This window comes from Psittacula echo (genome assembly GCF_963264785.1).
Source record: "Psittacula echo genome assembly, chromosome: 2".
Lineage (NCBI taxonomy): Eukaryota > Metazoa > Chordata > Aves > Psittaciformes > Psittacidae > Psittacula > Psittacula echo.
Genome location: NC_137737.1, coordinates 24,732,057 through 24,752,293, shown reverse-complemented (window position 1 = coordinate 24,752,293; position 20,237 = coordinate 24,732,057). Strand labels below are relative to the sequence as shown.

The window sequence follows — 20,237 nt, the reverse complement described above, 5'->3', positions numbered from 1 at the left end:
CCAACAATGAGGATTATCATCAAGGCTAATCTTGATCTCTGTGGAGCATTGCTAGCAGCACCATTTGATTGACGCCCTGTTTACTACATACGAAGATACGCCAGTTTTAAAGTCTTGCTTAGTTTTACTGTATTGCTATTGTATGGTCCTAACTTTTTTTGTGCTGCTGCTGTGTGAATTCTTCCTGCTATTTTTCATCTAAATGGCTTGTGTAAAGCTTTCTAATTAATGCTCTAAGTGCAAGTAAGTAATCAAGAAAACTCGTAATATCAGCAAAATAATGAAAACAACTTGACCCAAAAAATGGTGTTCGTCAAAGATATAAATGTAACTGAACACAAAGGACTAAATATTTAATCTGTTTCTATCAATTTTAAAATGACTATATATTCTTACCCTTTAATTCATTATAAATTAAATCCTGTATGAGTATTTCTTTAGTATTTCTTAAACTGTATGTTCATATTTGTTTAAGCATCCATATTTCACTAGGTCTTTCTCCTTACCACTTCCAATACTGGTGCTTGTTTTCTGAAATTTCCATGGTATCCTCAAAATTATCCAAAGATTCAACGAGCCTTCTTTAATCTTGGGTAAAAGCCATCCAGGCATGTAGCTCTAAAAATTTGCCCTCAATAGATCTTTAACATCCCAATATCTGCAGATGGCTTGTAAAGTTCATCAGATTTGGATGGGCCCCCTTCAGATACTGGAAGGCTGCTATGAGGTCTCCACGCAGCCTTCTCTTCTCCAGGCTGAACAGCCCCAGCTTTCTCAGTCTATCTTCATGCGGGAGGTGCTCCAGTCCCCTGATCATCCTCGTGGCCCTCCTCTGGACTTGTTCCAACAGTTCCATATCGTTTTTATGTTGAGGACACCAGCACTGCACACAGTACTCCAAGTGAGGTCTCATGAGAGCAGAGTAGAGGGGCAGGATCACCTCCTTCGACCTGCTGGTCACACTGCTTTTGATGCAGCCCAGGATGCAATTGTCTTTCTGGGCTGCGAGCGCACACTGAAGCCGGCTCATGTTCATTTTCTCATCGACCAACACCCCCAAGTCCTTCTCCGCAGGGCTGCTCTGAATCTCTTCTCTGCCCAACCTGTAGCTGTGCCTGGGATTGCTCCGACCCAGGTATAGGGCCTTGCACTTGGCATGGTTAAACTTCATAAGGTTGGCATCAGCCTGCCTTACAAGTGTGTCAGAGTCCCTCTGGATGGCATCCCTTCCCTCTGGCGTATCAACCGAACCACACAGCTTGGTGTCATTGGCAAACTTGCTGAGGGCGCACTCAATCCCACTGTCCATGTCATCGACAAAGATGTTGAACAAGACCGGTCCCAACACTGATCCCTGAGGGACACTACTTGTTACTGATCTCCAGCCAGACATTGAGCCATTGACCACAACTCTTTGCGTGCGGCCATCCAACCAGTTCTTTAGCCACCGAGTGGTCCACCCATCAAATTGATGTCTCTCCAATTTAGAGGCAAGGATGTCGTGTGGGACAGTGTCGAATGCTTTGCACAAGTCCAGGTAGATGACATCAACTGCTCTGCCCCTGTCCATCAGTTCCGTAGCCCCATCATAGAAGGCCACCAAATTGGTCAGGCAGGATTTCTCCTTAGTGAAGCCATGCTTCAACAAAAAAAAAACTTCAACAAAAACAACAGTTTTTCATGTGCCTTAGCATGCCTTCCAGGAGAATCTGCGCCAAGAGTTTGCCAGGCACAGAGGTGAGACTGACTGGTCTGTGCTGGTGAGTTGGGACAGGATACATTGCTGTGCGAAACTGATTGTTGTATGAAATGGGGACTGTCTAGACATGCTAGGTCAGTGCATGTGATAACAGGATGCCGTGACCAGGGGAGGGAGGGAAGGCACAGCCAGTGCTGGGTATCTATGTGTCTTGCTTCTTGACTGATTAATGCCTCAGCTTGATTAATATAATGTGGTTTTCTACAGAGATCCTGGCAGTAGTATCTGTGCTTGTGAATCTGGCTGATTTATGCAATCAGCTGTACCTGTAAGGTAGTTGTGTGGACATGGAGGGCTTGCTGCTCGTACGCAAAGTGCTCTGCTGACAGTGGTTCAGATGGTGGTGAGTGCCTGGATGTCGGACCTGCTCTGCATGCCCAACTCAGGGCACCAGGTACGGGAAATCTGAAGTGTCGGTAGCTGTGTCAGGGCTCGGAGATAGCTCAGATCCAGCCAGATGAAGAGATATACGAGCGTTTGGGGATTTCATCTGGAGCGTCGCTTTCAGAAAGGTTTTTGAGCCGTAGCTAGTAGTAAAACCAGGTGACCATTTGGGGGCACCAGAACAACAGTAATAGGGTGGAACTGCTAGTTTGTGCGAGCATTGCTGGTCTACTTGGTGCAGTCAGGAAAAAAAAAACAAACCTATGTTTGAGGAAGGGAGGAAATTTCTTCCAGTCCTTAAATCAACATAATTTCCTCAGTAATACTACCAGCTCTGTTTTGGAGGCATGAGCTGTTAAAGAATCAACTGTAGCAAGCATGAGTTATCTCCTACTTTGCAAGACAGTACTAGATTTTTCTTTCCTTTCATCCATCTTTCTTCCTTTCTTTCTTTCTTTCTTTCTTTCTTTCTTTCTTTCTTTCTTTCTTTCTTTCTTTCTTTCTTTCTTTCTTTCTTTCTTTCTTTCTTTCTTTCTTTCTTTCTTCCTTCCTTCCTTCCTTCCTTCCTTCCTTCCTTCCTTCCTTCCTTCCTTCCTTCCTTCCTTCCTTCCTTCCTTCCTTCCTTCCTTCCTTCCTTCCTTCCTTCCTTCCTTCCTTCCTTCCTTCCTTCCTTCCTTCCTTCCTTCCTTCCTTCCTTCCTTCCTTCCTTCCTTCCTTCCTTCCTTCCTTCCTTCCTTCCTTCCTTCCTTCCTTCCTTCCTTCCTTCCTTCCTTCCTTCCTTCCTTCCTTCCTTCCTTCCTTCCTTCCTTCCTTCCTTCCTTCCTTCCTTCCTTCCTTCCTTCCTTCCTTCCTTCCTTCCTTCCTTCCTTCCTTCCTTCCTTCCTTCCTTCCTTCCTTCCTTCCTTCCTTCCTTCCTTCCTTCCTTCCTTCCTTCCTTCCTTCCTTCCCTCCTTCCTTCCCTCCTTCCTTCCCTCCTTCCTTCCCTCCTTCCTTCCCTCCTTCCCTCCTTCCCTCCTTTCCCTCCTTCCCTCTCCTCTCCTTTCCTTCCTTTGTATAAAATTACCTACTGTTTACAAGGTTTACACAGAAAGTAATTTTGAATAAGATATTTTGAATAATTATCACTTAGAGGTCAGTGTCTAATAAAATGCAAAATTACTTACAAAGATTTTACAGTTCTGTCTTTCCAAGGCATTTGAGCGTCCTGTATTCAGACCGTATGTTCTTTGGGATCTGAACCAGTAACGTTTGAGGAGTTGATATACATCTTTAACAGCAGTTGTGTGGGTTTTGTTGTGATTTTTTTTCTTTTTAATCTCTGAATGAAGCTGATGGTCTGGATTTCAGATGTGAAGTGATATATAAAGGCATCCCTTCTGGCTAGTTGCTCTATGTGGATTTTAGCATAGGCATAGATATTGTATAACAGTGACCGTAGGCTACTGGTAAGTCATGGTGTTGATCTGTCTTTGCCTGCTCCTTGACCTGGCCTCACAACAAAATGGGGGAGGGAGAGAAGTAGTATTTTTCTATATAAAAAGGCTTTTCTGCTGTCTACTATAACTTCAAGTTAAATATTTGTATCTCTGCAACTTCTGCAAGGCAGGCAGTGAAGACACAGATCATCAGTGGTTAGGAAAAGGATTCTTCCAAGTGTCTCCTGAATTCCTCCTGCTAATCTTTGAAAATTGCAGTATTTTTATGTAATATTGAAGGTATGACCCTGTTTCAGTAGTGATGTGGATTTTGTTTGTATTAGCCTTTTTAAGTTCCTCAGTATGAAGATACTGAGTTTCTGTTGTTGAGTCACAGCATATATTGAGTCACTGCTGAAAAACAAGGGTACTTGCCTGGCCAGTGCTATTCGAAAGCATTGTCCCAAGATATTCTGAGTTAGCTGCAATGATCAAAACATGAAGCTGCCATGGACTTTCATCCCCAGGGGATGGACAAATGCAGTTGTCTCACTGATTTAGTGGCCTTGAAGTCCCCATTGTATGGATGAATGTTGAAGCACAATCAGAATGTGGGTTTTAGTTATAACAACACACACAAATCTTTTTTGTAAATGAAAAATTTTGCAAATAGTATTTCTGACAGTCTTGACAAAAATCAGACAACTATGAAATGAATATAACATTTAGACACCTGAAAAAACACAGTTTTGATGAAAGGACTCCTTGCTTATTCTAAGTAATTTGGCCTGAGAAAGATACTATTTCACTATGCAAGTCTTGCTTTCTTTATACCCCTAAACCATCAATCACAGACTACTAGAAAAGTGTCTCATGATGACACATCTGGCTTTCATCAGGCAGCAATGGGCATCTGGAATTTCCCTCTTTTTCATGTTCACTAAGCCTATCTGTGGTCTTCTAAAAATGACGAAAAGAACTGTTCAACTTGCTGCTGCTTAACTTTAAATCGGTCACTCCTTAAATTTGTGTAGTTCCTCGATTCATGCACTAGATGGTGATCAAAAGCAGCCAAAGTTGTATGCTCTCCTCTGCTTCCCAAATCGGAACTGCCAGTGAGGAATGAAAGCACGAGACTGACCGTTCTTCCTGCCAAGTTTTAACCTTTTTTCTCTGTCCATGAATGATAAATCTATTTAGAAGAATCCTCTTAAAGATTAAGGTAGAAATGAAAGTGTTTAGTGGCACTACTAAATTCAGTTGAAATTGTGATTTTGAAATCAGTGGTTTGAAAAACATATAGGAAATGTTTCTGTTTGTGCAATCAGAAAATATTCATAAAATTGCCCATAACTTCAAGCTGAGTTTACTTTTGTTTCCACAATGCAGGAATTCAAATATATCAGTTCTTAAAATAGTTGTTGCAGACTGAAACCAGTTTCTGACTGTACAAATTGATTATCAGCAGTTAATACAAGGTAGTAATGGAAAAGAGAAAGTACTACTCTGAAAAATTGATTAGAGATTTTTATAAGATTAAAAACAAACCAAGGAGGAACCATTTTGATATTGCCCACCTGAAAGTATAAAAGCTGTTCTAATCCTGTACTTTGGGAATACTACTGCCTTCAAAGGGAAAACATTGCAAGACTTCGGATTCTGTAACTGTAAAAATGCATTCCATTGGAGAGAATCAGTCAAAAATATTCCTTTTACTAAAAAATCAAAGTATAATTTTCAGGGATGGAGGTGGATGGATGGACTTTGACAGATTAGGGACATGGGGAAAGGTAGTGCAATACTGTATAGAGAGATGGTATGTAGAAAATATCAGTGGTACGGGGAGGTACAACACAAGGAACTCAAACCTGTTATTGTACAACATGCCAGACTTTACTATAGCTACTATAGGCCAACAGCATAGTTCAAATAAACAGTTGAGAGTGTCACATAAATAGTAAGTCTTAATAACTGGGAGCTGTTTTTTCATTGTACCTTGTATACGTCTGTAAGCAAGGCAGCAGAACCCTGTCTCAAGACTAGTGCTCAGAGCCACTCTTGTACATGCATACTTTCTCTGGCAGGGTTAAAAGCTGGTGGAACCAACCCTATCGCTGATAGGAGGGGCTCCCATGGGGGATGGCTGTGGCGAAAGAGACAGTGCTGTGTGACCACCTTTGTATATGGAAAGGTGGAGATCTGATGGTGCATGGAGCGATATGGCTTAATTTAGTCTTAAATTGAGAGTTGTCTTTTTTCTTCCTGAGCCAAACACAGGCACTCAATGCTAAGGCCTTATCCCAGAAGCTAGATAAAGAGATCCTCCTTGGGCAATAATCTCAAGTTAAATATTTGTAATTCTGTGCAACCTCTGCAAGGCAGAGAGTGAAGACACAGATCATCAGTGGTTAGTAAGCTGGATAATAGTAAATAAGTATCTGCTCACAGGCAATTTTAGGGTTAAAAAGAGCAAAGGAAATTGAATACAGCTACAACATCTTTTACACTGATGATCTGTGTAGCAATGAGGAATAGCATGGAAAAACAAGATTCCATACAACTGAGTTGATGATATGATTCATACATTGACTTCTTAACTCATCACTCAGCCTGGTTATAATGAGAATCATCTGAGGGAAGTAAAATAACAAGAGCTTGAAGCTTGTAGGAGGGCAGTAGCCTGCAGCCATGCTAAATGTGAAGAGTGCTCTGTAGCACATTGGAGAGATGGAGGTTGTGCCACATACTAGATGGAGATTTTCTTTGGCTTATTCCTTCTTTGTGGTTTGTTTTTTTGGAGGAGTCCACTGCAACTCCAGCTTTTGTTCTAAATTGGTCCTACACAGCTACATGTGTGCACTTGCATGAATGTAATATATGCATGCAAATAATCTGTGTATAGATGAAAAATAGATCTTTGCATGTGCACATAGCCATCTTGGCAGCAGAGCACCAAAAGGATTGGTATGAACTAAACTTCTAAAAACTGGCTCTGAACATAGAAGGGAAATAGCATCAAGAGAGCTGAGGCACGCCCTTAGTATGGTGTTAGCACATATTCTCACAACTGTTCTTGGTTAAAAGATGGCTCTTCCTCAAACAGAATCAAAAATGCAAGCCTCGCATTGTCTTATTCTGTGCATTTTAAATTTTTGATCTTAAAGAACTTCACATATGATAGGATAATGAGGTAAAAGCATATGTGGATTTAATCCTAGTTTGAAGTTCCATTTTAAGTTCATGCCAGATGAACCTCCACCCCAAACACAGTTTTCTCATGATCAGTATGCATGTGTGGGACCAATGGGATCAAAAAATGCAAATGAGTTCTTATATATAGAAAATATAGAAAATGATTCAAAGCACATGCCCCCACCAGTTCAGTGAAAACTGTCAATTGCCAACCACAGAAAAGACTTCAGAGCAGTGGCAATTCAGTGCAATGTCAGAAGGTGGCTGAATCCAGGCACCTTTGGGACCCAGGAGCATTGCTCCATTTCCAGCACAACAAAGTATGAGGCCATTGTGGCTGCCTATCCACAGGTTCAGTGGGTACACATATACAATTGGTGCACACATGTGCATGCACACACACATAATGCATGATATACGCACAGATGACTGAACAGATCAACACAGAGAGCACTGTCTTTACTGGTACCCCCATAAACACATATAGCAGTCATACAGACATGAACAGTATGAACAACCAAATTCTCTTCAGCTGGTAAGAACTGAAATCTTGCGGAGTAAATACATGCACATTATGGTCTCTTTGGTAGCTGGTCTTAGAAATTGAGTTTATCCAGTTGCTGGTACCTTGAGGTTACTAGGATTCTTCTGCTTGTTGGTGTTTCTTTGATCCTTGCTGGGTCTTTGTGTTCTCTGTGGTTAGCCTTTAATCACATCACCTAATGCACGTGCACCATGTTGCTGTAGAAGCACTTGGTTCCCCTTGTTTCTGCTTCTACTCTGGATATCCTCCCTATTACATTATGACCAGTGCAATATTTGGGCCTATCCAGCAGTTCCATAGCCTAGAAAACAGCAGATGAATGTGGATTTTAGATACCTTAGAGGTGAACTGTCAGCATAGACTTTATCTTACCTTGCTTTAGCCATCTAAGACTTAGACAGAGGTCTTCCACTGAAACCCACTGAGGAGGAGAGAAGCTTTTCCAAACTGAGCCCATGTGTCTTAGGTGCCTATTCTGCCATGAAGTGAATCACTCTTAGTAGTGCCTCCTTTTCTCCATTAAAGTCAAAGCCTAGATGACTAGCTTAGGATAGATGTCTAACTGCTGGACTGCCAAAATGATGGGAGTTAAAGTCTACTTTCCCCATTTTACCTTCAGTGCTCGAGGCCGTGTCTCTGGGTAGCACATGGTCTGTAGTTCGATGTGCCTAACACTTCCTCTCAAGATATTACTCCCCTTAAGTGTGAGACTTTTATAAAAATAAGCAACTTCTGTGTATGAACAACACAGGTCCTGATTGAAAAATGCTGAAAGGATCAACAGAGCTCAGACTTGGGGACTGTAGTCTATAGTACTGATGTGTGTGGCATAAAGAGGATGAAGCAACCAGGATTTTCTGTGATCCCTCATGTCCTCACACAGTCTTCACCAACAGTGATGTTCACACATTGAGTAGCCCTAGCTGTGAGTGCATGGAGTGCTGACCACTGGAGGAGCTGTCATCCACAGTGCAACTGGAGCACTCTTCATTGCACCCTGATGCCTGAGTTCAGCTGTGGTTTTCTCCAGGAAGAAAACCATGTTGACCCAAATTGTGGCAAGTTTGTATTCCACAAGAGTATTTGCAAGACATATTTGCACTAAAAATACCCTGTCCTGCTCACTAACTTACTAATGAGCCTGAGTGATATCCAGCTTGCCATAGAGTTGTGATTAAGATCTTGGTCATTATTTCCTTTCTGTGTGATTCAGTTCCTTCCAGAAATTAAGATGGAGATAATACTATTTCCTGTTATCTATGAGGTGGATTGAAATGAGAGGAAAGCACTGTAAAACTCCAAAATAGAAGCAATTTTTCGCTTAGGAGTATGACTTCTTTTTCCCTTTTCTTTTTCCTGACAGCAGATATTTATTGATTTGTGTCCCTGCTCCTTACCTGCCTAGTGCATGAATAGTAGATGGATGTGGCTTTAGGACTATCAGATTTTTAAGAAAAATGAGAAAAGTTAAAAAATGGCATAGTGAAAACAGAACTTTAGATTCCTTACCTGTGCTGGTCCTAGAAGAAGAATGGAAGGAAGGTCTACAGCAGCGTGAAGGAAGAACCCAATACACAGTAATACACTCATGGTAGAGAAAAATATTTCTATCCCCAGATATTTATTTTCATTGGAAATTATATGATTTAATTATCAAAGCACAGTAATTATGACCCATGCAAGACTAGTGATTATTGGCAACAAGGCTCACAAGGACACACAGTCTAATTAGCTTTAATGGGATGGATTTAATAATACATTGGATTAACATCTGTTAGAACCAAGTATGAAGATTTAATGTTCTCTGAATAAATATTGGCCTCTTGCTCTCAGGTCAATAAATCTTAAGCTTGTCTCCATTTAAATGAGTATCTACTTACTAAGTTAACACTCTTCTGTTTCCTGTCACCAACTTCAGTGAGAGGATAGGGAAGCTTCACTTCCCTCTTGCTGTATCAAACGCTTCTCTTACAAAATTGCAAGAGAACATTGACTTTGTAAATAGAGGGAAAAAGGGTTGGTCCCTACATTCTTTATCCTTTCTTCATGTGAAACTGCCCTTCCTTACTGTTGCTTGATGAGAAATTTCAGAAACGTTCAGAAAAATATCAGTTACTGGTAATGTCATAGTAAAAGTGTGTAGCTTGCATCATCTGCTCAATTAAGTGGTCTTTATATTTTGTATAATGCTGTGAGTGGTGTCAAAAATGTTTGTGGGGGGCGAGTGGGAGGAAATCCAGCTCCTTCACGTGTACTGAGATAAAACGTTTTTTCTCGGACTTCAGGTTTCATTTTGTGCTTCAGATATTTAAGCACAGATTCTTTTATATCTGTAGGCATCTTGAGAGGATTGAGATGAAATATGTTTCTTTTTCATGCCTACAAGGGAGGAATTTCATGTTCCTCTCCAAAGGGGTCAGTATGGTCAGAAATATCTACAAGTCTTACAAAGTTTCTTATAAATCAGAAGTGTTCCTCTAAAAGCAGTAGCAAGTACTTGATATTGATATCTGTTCAGCAAATATTTAGACCTTCCTTTCAAATTTAATAAAGTTATAAGTAAATGTGTTAGTGTAACTCTACTGCACGTGAATTCAGCTATGAAACTCCCCATGACTTCAATGGCAGACGTCTGTAGGTGAATGTTGATTAATGAGAATCTTTTCCAGAGCCACTGGTCAATTGGAGACTTCATTAATTTTGTAGGAAGATTATTTGTATTTATTGAATTCTGTGGAAACTTTTAAATAAAGGAAGTGAAATCTAGCACACTTTAATGGATGAGTTTTACATTGTAGGTTGTAACTGCTTTCAAATATCAAAAGATTGTTCTTGTGCTCTCTCATAAAAATATCCTTGATGGTATGGGAGCCTGACAGAAATGTGCAGGTTTTTCATCCTGCTATTCTTTTCCTTCTAATTGTACCATTTTTATCTTTTTGGTGTGATTTGGAGGTAGCTGTGACACTAAAGGAAATTACAGTATTTGCTGTGGTCCAGAGTGAATACCTGGTCAGACTGGAGGAGCAATATGGTTCTTGAAGCAATTCGGAGTACAGGATTAGAGGGTTTAATGTGTGGCTCTGAATGCTGAGCCACATCTATAGGGGCATAGGGTAGGCCTGAGGGTGGCAATTTTTCTTTTTCCATGTATTTTCTTGAGAATTTTGCACATCTCTGCAAAATTGATGCTAAATTTTTAGCCCAGTGTGCCTTTTCCTCTCCAAACTGCCCTTAAATTATCTAGGGATTGACAGCAGCCTAGCTTTAGCTAGGACTTTTATTTACTGTTATTACCTATATTTCGGTTCTTTAGTTTGCATATACTTGTAGGTGCAAATCATTATTTTGCCTTCACTTCCCACCCTTTTCAGACTGCAAGAAAAAAAACTGTAGAGATCTTGCTTTGCTCTTTCAGTTTCCTAATTGTCCATGCATTTAAGCATTGCGATTTGTAACGTGTTACATTTAAGTTGAGGAAAAAAAAAGAAAAAAAAAAAAGAAAACATGCTGGAGTTAACATTGTCCTGGGACAAAATGTACTTGGGAAAAGTGTTGTTGAATTTGATAGAGCTTTGTGTGGAAAGGTTTGGTGACCTTCATGGCCATATCAGGCTCTACATAAATGAGTCTCAGGAAGGCAAACCCATTATATTAACTGACAGCTATTGGTCCTATATTTCACTGGATGGAGGGGAAAGGGGATCATTTTCGTTCTTAAATGAGGTGCTCAATCAGACAGCAGCCTTGCTTTTGTGGTAGCAGTCTGGGTAATCCCCTCATCCACTCACCCTCATGCCTATATGCCATATTAAGCATATAGGCATATAAGCACTATATGCCATAGTAAGCACCTTCTAAGAAAGTTGTCATGATGTTTTAAAGAGAAACAAACAAACAAACAAGACAGAAATTATATATAGTTTTGTTAAAATACAATTTTTTCTTTAGAACTGGTTAAACAATATGATTGAATGAAGACACTGTTGTTTAATTCTTACTATAATGCAAACACAGAAGGTGCTGCTACTGCATCAAAAGGAGTGTGAATAGCAAGTCAAAGGAGGTGATCCTGCCCCTCTACTCTGCTCTTGTGAGACCTCACTTGGAGTACTGTGTGCAGTTCTGGTGTCCTCAACATAAAAACAACATGGAACTGTTGGAACAAGTCCAGAGGAGGGCCACGAGGATGATCAGGGGCCTCAAGCACCTCCCATATGAAGATAGACTGAGAAAGTTGGGGCTGTTCAGCCTGGAGAAGAGAAGGCTGCGTGGAGACCTCATAGCAGCCTTCCAGCATCTGAAGGGGGCCTACAAGGATGCTAGGGATGGACTATTCATCAGGGACTGTAGTGATAGAACAAGTGGTAACAGGTTAAAACTTAAACAGGGGAAGTTTAGATTGGATATAAGGAAGGAATTCTTTACTGTAAGGGTGGTGAGGCACTGGAATGGGTTGCCCAGGGAGGTTGTGAATGCTCCATCCCTGGCGGTATTCAAGGCCAGGTTGGAAAGAGCCTTGGATGACATGGTTTAGTGTGAGGTGTCCCTGCCCACAGCAGGGGGGTTCGAACTAGATGATCTTAAGGTCCTTTCGAACCCTAACTATTCTAGGATTCTATGATTATGCCAGAAGCTGATTTGTGTGAGTTGTAAGTAAGATCTTAATAGCTGGGAATAATTCCAAGTTTCTGAAGTGACATTTCTTTTTCTACATGAGAAGTGAGTAAAGTTTTTGAATTTGTGTCACGAAATAATATAATCTTCCCATTGTAAAGTTCACATCCCAGCCACAGACATTCACATTGCACTGTGACTCCTTTTTTCCCTCAGTGGAGTAGAACAGAAGCTAATCCCTGTGCATACAAACTCAAAAAGAATTTTTTTTGTTGGTTACTCTTGCTTTCAAGCTGACAAGCAATCCTTTCATCCTGGATGTAGAAGGGTAGCTTGTTTTGTGGAGGGATGGAAGACTGGCAAACCTAGTCACTAAAATGGGAACTTAACAAATGTTGCACAGAAGAAACTTGTGTATGTTATGAAAGCCTTTAAAATAATTGTTTTTATAAAACTAATAGTGTTTTAAGTCTTGTTTAAATAGATCAGAGCACTGGATTCAGACTGTTGTGTACTAGCCTTTGGAGTTTTCTTAACGCCTGCACTTTCCACATGGCTTGTAATAAGACTTTTCTAAAACAACACAGAGATGACAGAAAAATAATAAGAAATCCACATGAATTGGCTTGAAAAGCCATAGGTGCTCAGACAGAGACATGGGACTGTGCACCTGGAAAAATCTGTTGTTCACAACTGTACATTTTAGCTGTAAGTGAAAACAAAGATCTTCAGGTGCTGATTCTGTTCTGGATGCTGTCTGTCTTCACTCTTCCTTTTACAGTTAGTGTAACTTTTACTATTAGCCTTTGTCTGACTGCTATTTTTTGTTGCCTAAATGACTGGCTAAAGAAGTAATTTACTGTAATCAAAGTCTAAAGTCATTCTGCCATCCCGTATTAGTCAGATTATTTTCAGTGATTTGTGGGATTCATTAATGTATCTTCTAGCAAAAAGCAGTGGGTGTGAAGATGATGTACAGCACAGACATATTGCGCATCCCTGAACTGAAGGTATGTGGGCAATGTCGGTATCGGGATAAAAATACAGCCACATCTGTTCTCCTTTGATACATTAGTTGCTCTGAAGAATGTGGAAGTGGTTACTGCTATTTTGACAAATGCGCTTATTTCTCTTTTTGTTGCCTGGTGTGGCACAAGGGAAACACTGGCGCAATAGTGTATGGCCATAATTTATTAGTGGTTTAGGGATGTGGGCCCAGAACAAATCCTAGACAAAAGAAAAACATATTTGGTTTTTCCAAAGTGCCTTGGCTACAGGAACAAAGCTGTGATTGGATGTGCAAATATTTGGTATTGCGATTGTCCCGGCTGGGGTGACAGCTGACAAATGGTCTGAGTTTGTTTTTAATTATCACCAAAAGGAAAAAAGCCTGTTGTTTTAAAGCCAACAACTGATGTTGCAGCAAAAGGCAAGAAAAGATATTTAACAATGGAGGATATACTTTCTCAGTGTTATAATATGTTGAAAGCACTATTATGTCCAAATATTTATAGTATTTAGCTAGTTTTATATTACAACCAACCAAGCAAAGTGTTTCGTTCACTTGCATTGTAGCCAGTAATCAACAGTAAAATTTCAGCTATTGTTCTTACTTAATACTGACTGATATCATTGATATCAAACTTATCTTCTGCAGTCACACTAGGAAATGTTGCAGATACTTTGTGACTGATATTTGAGACCTATTTGACACAGAAATTATTTAATATACATTGTAATACTGTACAGAGCACCCATGAGGCTATCTGGGCTGATCACAATAGATAGAATTGTAGAATCTCAGAATTGGTTAGGTTGGAAAAGAGCTTAAAGATCATCAAGTCCAACCATTAACTTAGCACTGCCAACTCCACTACTGAACCATGCCCGTAAGTGCCACATCTGCAAGTCTCTTAAATACCTCCAGAGATGGCGACTCAACCACTTCCCTGGGCAGCTTGACCCAATGCTCAAGAACTCTTTTGGTGAAGATTTTTTCCTAATATCCAATCGAAACCTTCCCTTGTGCAATTTGAGGTCACTTCCTCTTGTCCTGTTTCTTGTTACTTGGGAGAAGAGACCAACACACACCAATGGATGATGCATGAACACAAAGAGGCTTCACTGCCCTGAAGGATTATATACCTCTTGTAAAGGGAAAGAGAAACATGTTACCAGATGGGGCTTTGAGCAATCTGGTGTAGTGGAAGGTGTCCCTGCCCATGGAGGGGGGCTGGAACCAGGTGATCTTTAAAGGTCCAAACAGCCTCTGGCAGGGTTAGAGACCAGTCCTATTTGAGTCTGTATTCAGTATTTAAATCATTGTGCTATCATTTAAGCAAGGTAAGAAACAATGTTGTGAAGACACACTGAAATTAATAGCCCACATGTCAAAGTTTAAAACTGAGTCAAAATACTTCATTAATGAGGTTTTATTTACCTTTTTTTTTGGCGGAATTGATGTACAATACTTGTTTCCTTATTAACATATATGAATCCAAACTGGTCAATTCTTGCAGGAAGCATAACTTCACAGATTTCAAATAGGCAATAAGTTTTTTTAAAGTAAAAATCATGAACTTCCAAATGAAAATTTGCCCCTTATGGGGGAGCCAAAATAGATTTTTGTGCTCAGATGGGAGAGTATATACTTGTCTTCCATTGCAAGGAATGGTTGAGGAAAGAACACAAAATGTGTTTTCCATTTTTGTGAAATCATGCGAATGTGATCTTTCCACTTTGTCGAAAGGGCAACTTTCTTTGTGTTCTAGCTACAAATCTGCAGCCAATTTCTAGTGCAGTATTCAGTGCCTTGGAAAATTTCATCAAGGCTGTATTTGAGGAAGAGAAATAGTTGGAGCTGCTAATATGCTCGTGTCCTTCCAACACTGTCTAGTCTGCTTTTGTGGATCCCTAGAAAGGTTATTGATTTACTGCGAGTGTAAGTTTCTCTAGTAAAAGCTGAAGGCTGTTTGCAAACTGCCGCCTGAAGCAGACACATACGGAGGAAATTTAGATAATTGCATTTTGCTTCCACTGAAGTCCATGGCAATTCTGAAATTAATTTCAGGAGGAGCAGAATGGGGTCTGGTGACTGGGAGTCATTGCTGCCAGCAGCTGGAATTACTCTTGAGCTTTGCGTTGCATAGATGCTCAGTGACCTGGGAACTGTTCAAAATATATGGAAAAATGTTTCTGATAGCCTTTGCCAGTATTAACACCAGCTTTTGCAGGCATTCTGACTTTGTAATACTTGCCGGGCTAGCACATTTAGAGTCATCCACAGTACCTGAAGCTGTTCATGTGGGATTTTCAGCCAAGTTTTGCCATCAAAAGAGGCAGTCTCATGAATTTTTTCATACGTTGTCTTTTCTGAGTGCCAAAAAATTCTAAAGATATTTCAGTTAATCAGTGTCAGCACTTCTGATGCCACATATTATGTGCAAATAATGGAGTTTTGGTTTGGCCATTGAGTTAAGAAACTGGAAGCAATTCTTGGTTTTAGTTGTCCAGAAAGAATTTTTTGTTTTCAGACAAACTAAAATGAAGCAGTTAGCTCTGTTTTGGTTTCCTTAGTCCTTTTCTACTGTCTGTAATAAAAATGGGTCAATTTTCAATCAAATTTCAAGTTTTAACTGAAAACAGTGTTTTGAAACAAATACTCAAAAGTATTTTTTTTTTTTTTTCAAAAATTTCGAAAACTTTCAGCCTGTTCTGTTTATTTTTCTGGCTAATGCTATCTTTTCACTGGGGCTCTTTGTGAAATTAGCAATCCCCCACCACACCTTCAGCAATATATTTTCATAAATTCATTGCTTAGCAGAATATTTTTACCCTGCATTGTTATTGATTTGCAGCTCATTCATGTTGCCTTAGTTTTTAAATACAAAATTGACAGAATGTTGCTTTTAAAGAGTATAGCCTATAGCGTACAGTTTAGAAAAGCTGTTGTGGTATGTCAACATCTGGTATAACTAGACTAACACAATTAGAGTCTGTGAGAATGACAGCAGTACAAGTAACATTCAGGTAACAGAGGTACAGTGTCAGAGGCATAGAAAATCGGTTGTGATAAGACAGTTTGAAAATACTGGATTAGGTCTAAAATAAGATCCCTTACAGATTAGGGGAGGGCACAGAGAAAGAAATTTATAACCAAGATTGAACATAGTCTTCCATTATCAGCAAGCTATTCTGCAGTTGTCCAATCTGAGCTTTCTTGCACTTCCAGCATTACCTGTTAATTGCAATTGTCAGAGACAACATCAGAGCAGAAAAATCAGAGGTAAATTAGAACCAGTAGGTTCTTTATTTCAGCAAGAGCAACAAGGTAGCATATTTGTTGAGAAATTCTGCTATTCTTTAGGAAAACTTATTTGGCTATCCATACCCAGCAGCATTAGTGCAGCTGGGTGCTCAGTGGATTTACCTCATATGAACGGAAGAGCTACATTATTGTTTTCTGTCCCCTCATCAGAAAACATCAGCCATTTTGGTCTATGTACGGGACTCAAACTATAGGCTGGTAATAGTGGGGTATGTATTTTAGAAGTTAATGGGCTTGTGTGGTTCGAAAAAGCTAGGCACCTGGCTATCTTATGGGTTTTTTTTCAGTAGTTGCTATAAACTTTTACAAACCAATTCTTATTTCAAATGTTCAACTGGAAGCAGCTTACAGTAGATGAATTCCAAAGCGTAATGCCATGCTGTGGGGTGGGAACATCACCTATTTAACAGAGCTGCTCTAGAGATTTCACTTTACACAAGAAACTCATGTGCTAGGAAATTGTTCTTAGCTTAAAAAACAGGCTTAAAAAACAGCTTGACCGCTGTGAGAATGGTTTTGGAGGCCTTGCTAGCTGGAAGAAGAAGAAATTATGTCAATTTGGTGATTCATCAAGTCCTCTGAAAAGATTTTAACGGTTAACTTGGAAACTAGCTCTTGGAAACACTAGGTACATGCTGCTTCTGATGAGAATGTGCTCAACTCTATTGATGAGTCAGTCTTTAACAGTGTTTGCTGAAGTGTGCTATGTGGTCACAGCCTGACCTTGATGGAAATTCTTGAAGTGTTGGAGGAATTTGTGTTGAATGGCATTGACCAGTCTGTTGGGGAACACAGTGCTTTTTAAGGTATTGCCTGTAGTATGATTGTGCAGAATCACTCTTCTCAAGCATACTTGAGCCATGGAGAGAGATACTGCTTTCCTGACCCTTCCGATGCACTGAGTACTTCATCTGTTCAAGCTGCCTACTTATCACATTGCTGTGTGTACTTGCTCGTAAGGAACATCGATATCTTCCATGTGAATATATCTGAGGGTCAGCTGTGGTCTGAACTCTTGACAGAAACAGCTTAAACTTTACGGCTAAAACTTCCTGTTGTTTGTAGTGTGGCTGAGTGCTGGCTGAGAGTGGGAGAAGAGTCACCTTTCACCCAGGTAGATGGAGAAGGAGCTAAACTACCATTTAATTTTTGCTCTAGTTTAAAAACCTCTGCTATTAATAGTAAGGGAAGCATGAGATTTTACAGCCTCTGTGTAGGTCTGAATGGGGAGACTGTGATGCACCCATCAGTCCTCAGGTAAAACCATTCCCTGGGCTTCTGGTTGCACAATGCAATGTATGCAGATCTGTGGCAGCCTTCCATGCATTGCACCTTCTCCCCACCTTGCTAGGTGGAAGGAGGGCATGTCTGATAGGTAATATGCTCCTGTAGTGAGTGTTTTAAATAATCTCCAGGATGGATTGTCAGGGGAGGCCAGAGGTAGGAAGGAAGAGAAAGGAGCAAAGGCAGGAAGACGATTTCAGTTTTAGGATACATTACACTTAAAATTCTGAGACTGCTCCACTGACAGGCCACATAAAGAATTAGATGTGCAAGTTGAAGTAAGTCCTGCAATAGAATAATTGGACTGGTGAAGCAATCTCACTGTCATTAAATTGCTTTCCAAGGAGCCTATACTGAATGGAGCTGTGCAGCTCTTTCTGATATTTGAGCATCCTCAGGTCTCATTGACTTCAGTGGGAATTAACCTAATTGAACTCCTCAATAGACAAATTCTGTAGGTTCTAATTTTTCTGCTGCTTTTACATTCAGTTTGCCATCATACGCTGTGCTCCACAAGTCCAATCCTTAGCATGCATGTGTTATTTAATGGCTCTTGAATGAAACATGTGCTTAAGTATTTGTGCATATATTCTGTTCCTTACTGCTTTCTGTGGATGGGATCCCCTGATAGTTCTGTTACAATGCATCACGTTAGCAAACAGAACATGCAAAATGCTTACTGGAAAATCTTTCAAAAAATAATCCAGTCAAAAGCTCATATGAGAGTTTTATGTGTTGTTTCTTTTTAAGTAGGAAGTGTTAGTTTTGCCTTTACAAAAGGATGAATGCACTTCAAATTAAGAGGACAAATTCATTAGCATGGAGGGTAAATTTGGTAATAAATGAGGTGGTGAAAGTGAGATTTTTCTACCTTTCGTTTCCATGAGAGAAGACCTACTGTAATGTAGTATATTTACAGTCCTCAAATTACAGAAGCTCTAAATGATTTTGCTTTCATGGCCTCCATTTGTGCTACTGCACATTTTGGGATAACGGATTGTGGAGCACTGTGTGTTGAGAAGAAGAGAAGCAATAGTGTGATGCAAAAAATGAAATAAATATGATGGAACACCAATAAAGCCTAAAAGTTTCCATAGGGATTTGAATGTTGAAGAAGAGCTTGAGAAACTATATTAAGAAAAATTTGCTTTTCCCCTTGCGCTTGTAGTGTCTTTATTCCATAAGCAGAAGTTGCCTGGGGGTCCTTGTCAAGTACAGGAGTGAAGGAATTTATTCTTTCCATGTGTATATGGTGCCCAGCAAAATGCTTCCTGGGTGCAATGTCTTCTGAGAATTGTCACAGCGTCATTGCTGTCAGGCCATAGCTGGCTTGAATAAAAAAGGAAGAGCAGAGCTCTTAATAACCTTGTGTGATGTTAAAGGGTTCAACACATGCAAACTGTAGGAGAAGTAGGAGAATTTTTATCATGCCAAAATTATTCCTTATGTAAGAGAATGTGTGTTGCAGGTCCATACACTAGTGTGCGTAACCAGGAGCATTGCCAAACAAGAGTCTTCCAATTTGACTCCACCACTGGCAAATTGTGCAAGAACAATTATAAGGCCCAGATTTTGCTCCAGCTTTAGCGCTGCTCAGTGCTGCCTTCAGTGGTTTGTTAGGATGCAGTTTGGAATATGTGGTCTGCAGTGCAGAGGATTGTTTGCTGCATACATTCTTTTCAGGGAATGAAAAAGCATCTCTGTTATGCAAAATAGCTACCATCTCTATCCAAGCAGAAATGAAGTGGTTGGTTAGTGGGTTTTTTGTTTGTTTGTTTGTTTTGTCTTGTTTTTTCTTGAGTATGGACTAAATGAAATTTCTCTGAAGTAATTCTGAGCTATAAAACAAGAAAATTGAGAAATCCTTGAATCATTTGCTAGGCAGACAGAAACCCAGGTGGGTGATGTTATAGGGATATATTTGATGACTTCTGTTTTTAAATGAGGTATTGCAGATATGCAGCAGAATTGTGTTTTTGTTGGTAGCTTTCATTAGGATCTTTATGCAGGAGGCACACCTGGAGCTCCACATTAGATTTTATGGGAAAAGGTTCTATTGAATGAAGGTATCACGGTATGCCTCTTACACGTTTCTGTTGTAATTCTGAGTGTTCCTGTCATTATTGTTGACTTCTTGTTTCCCAAATGTTTATCAAAACTACTTTTGCAACTTATTTCTCAATTTATGCTTTCAGCAATATGCAAACCCTCAAATTCTGGTTGCATGTTGCAGTCTGGAAGGATATTAATTGCTTTAATGTGCATACTTCATACTGATGTCACACTCTGGACTTCATTACAATTCTGACTCCATCACTTTCATACTTTAAAGAATAAACACTAAATAAACCACATAGCTTCATAACAAAGACAAACCATAATCAGAGAGGCAGATTAAGTTAGAGCCATAAACACTTCTCTGAATTCAATATACATTTTGAAACAATGATAATTTAGGTATCTTCCACTAAATATGGGAAAGCTCGGCTGTTAGTGTTGAAAACCTTAGCTGTTTCTATCTAAGCAAAATGTATGGGACTTGCCTACTAAAATATGCCATGTAAAATAAATCTATTAAGGTAAGGTTGGCATCATCATATTTCTTTTGCAGATCAGGTGGAAGTTTCTAACACAAACTTTTAGAGCTGAAATAAATTAATGTAGAAACCAAGGTTAGGTGATACAGCTATTTGCTTATTTCAAAGTCAAACCATC

At 39.8% G+C, this 20,237-nt stretch overlaps 1 protein-coding gene across 1 annotated transcript in view; it reads left to right on the top strand.

Moving 5' to 3' along the window:
• GADL1 (glutamate decarboxylase like 1) overlaps positions 1-20,237 on the top strand; it is a 73,623-nt gene that overhangs the window by 51,544 nt on the left and 1,842 nt on the right. The window lies entirely within an intron of this gene.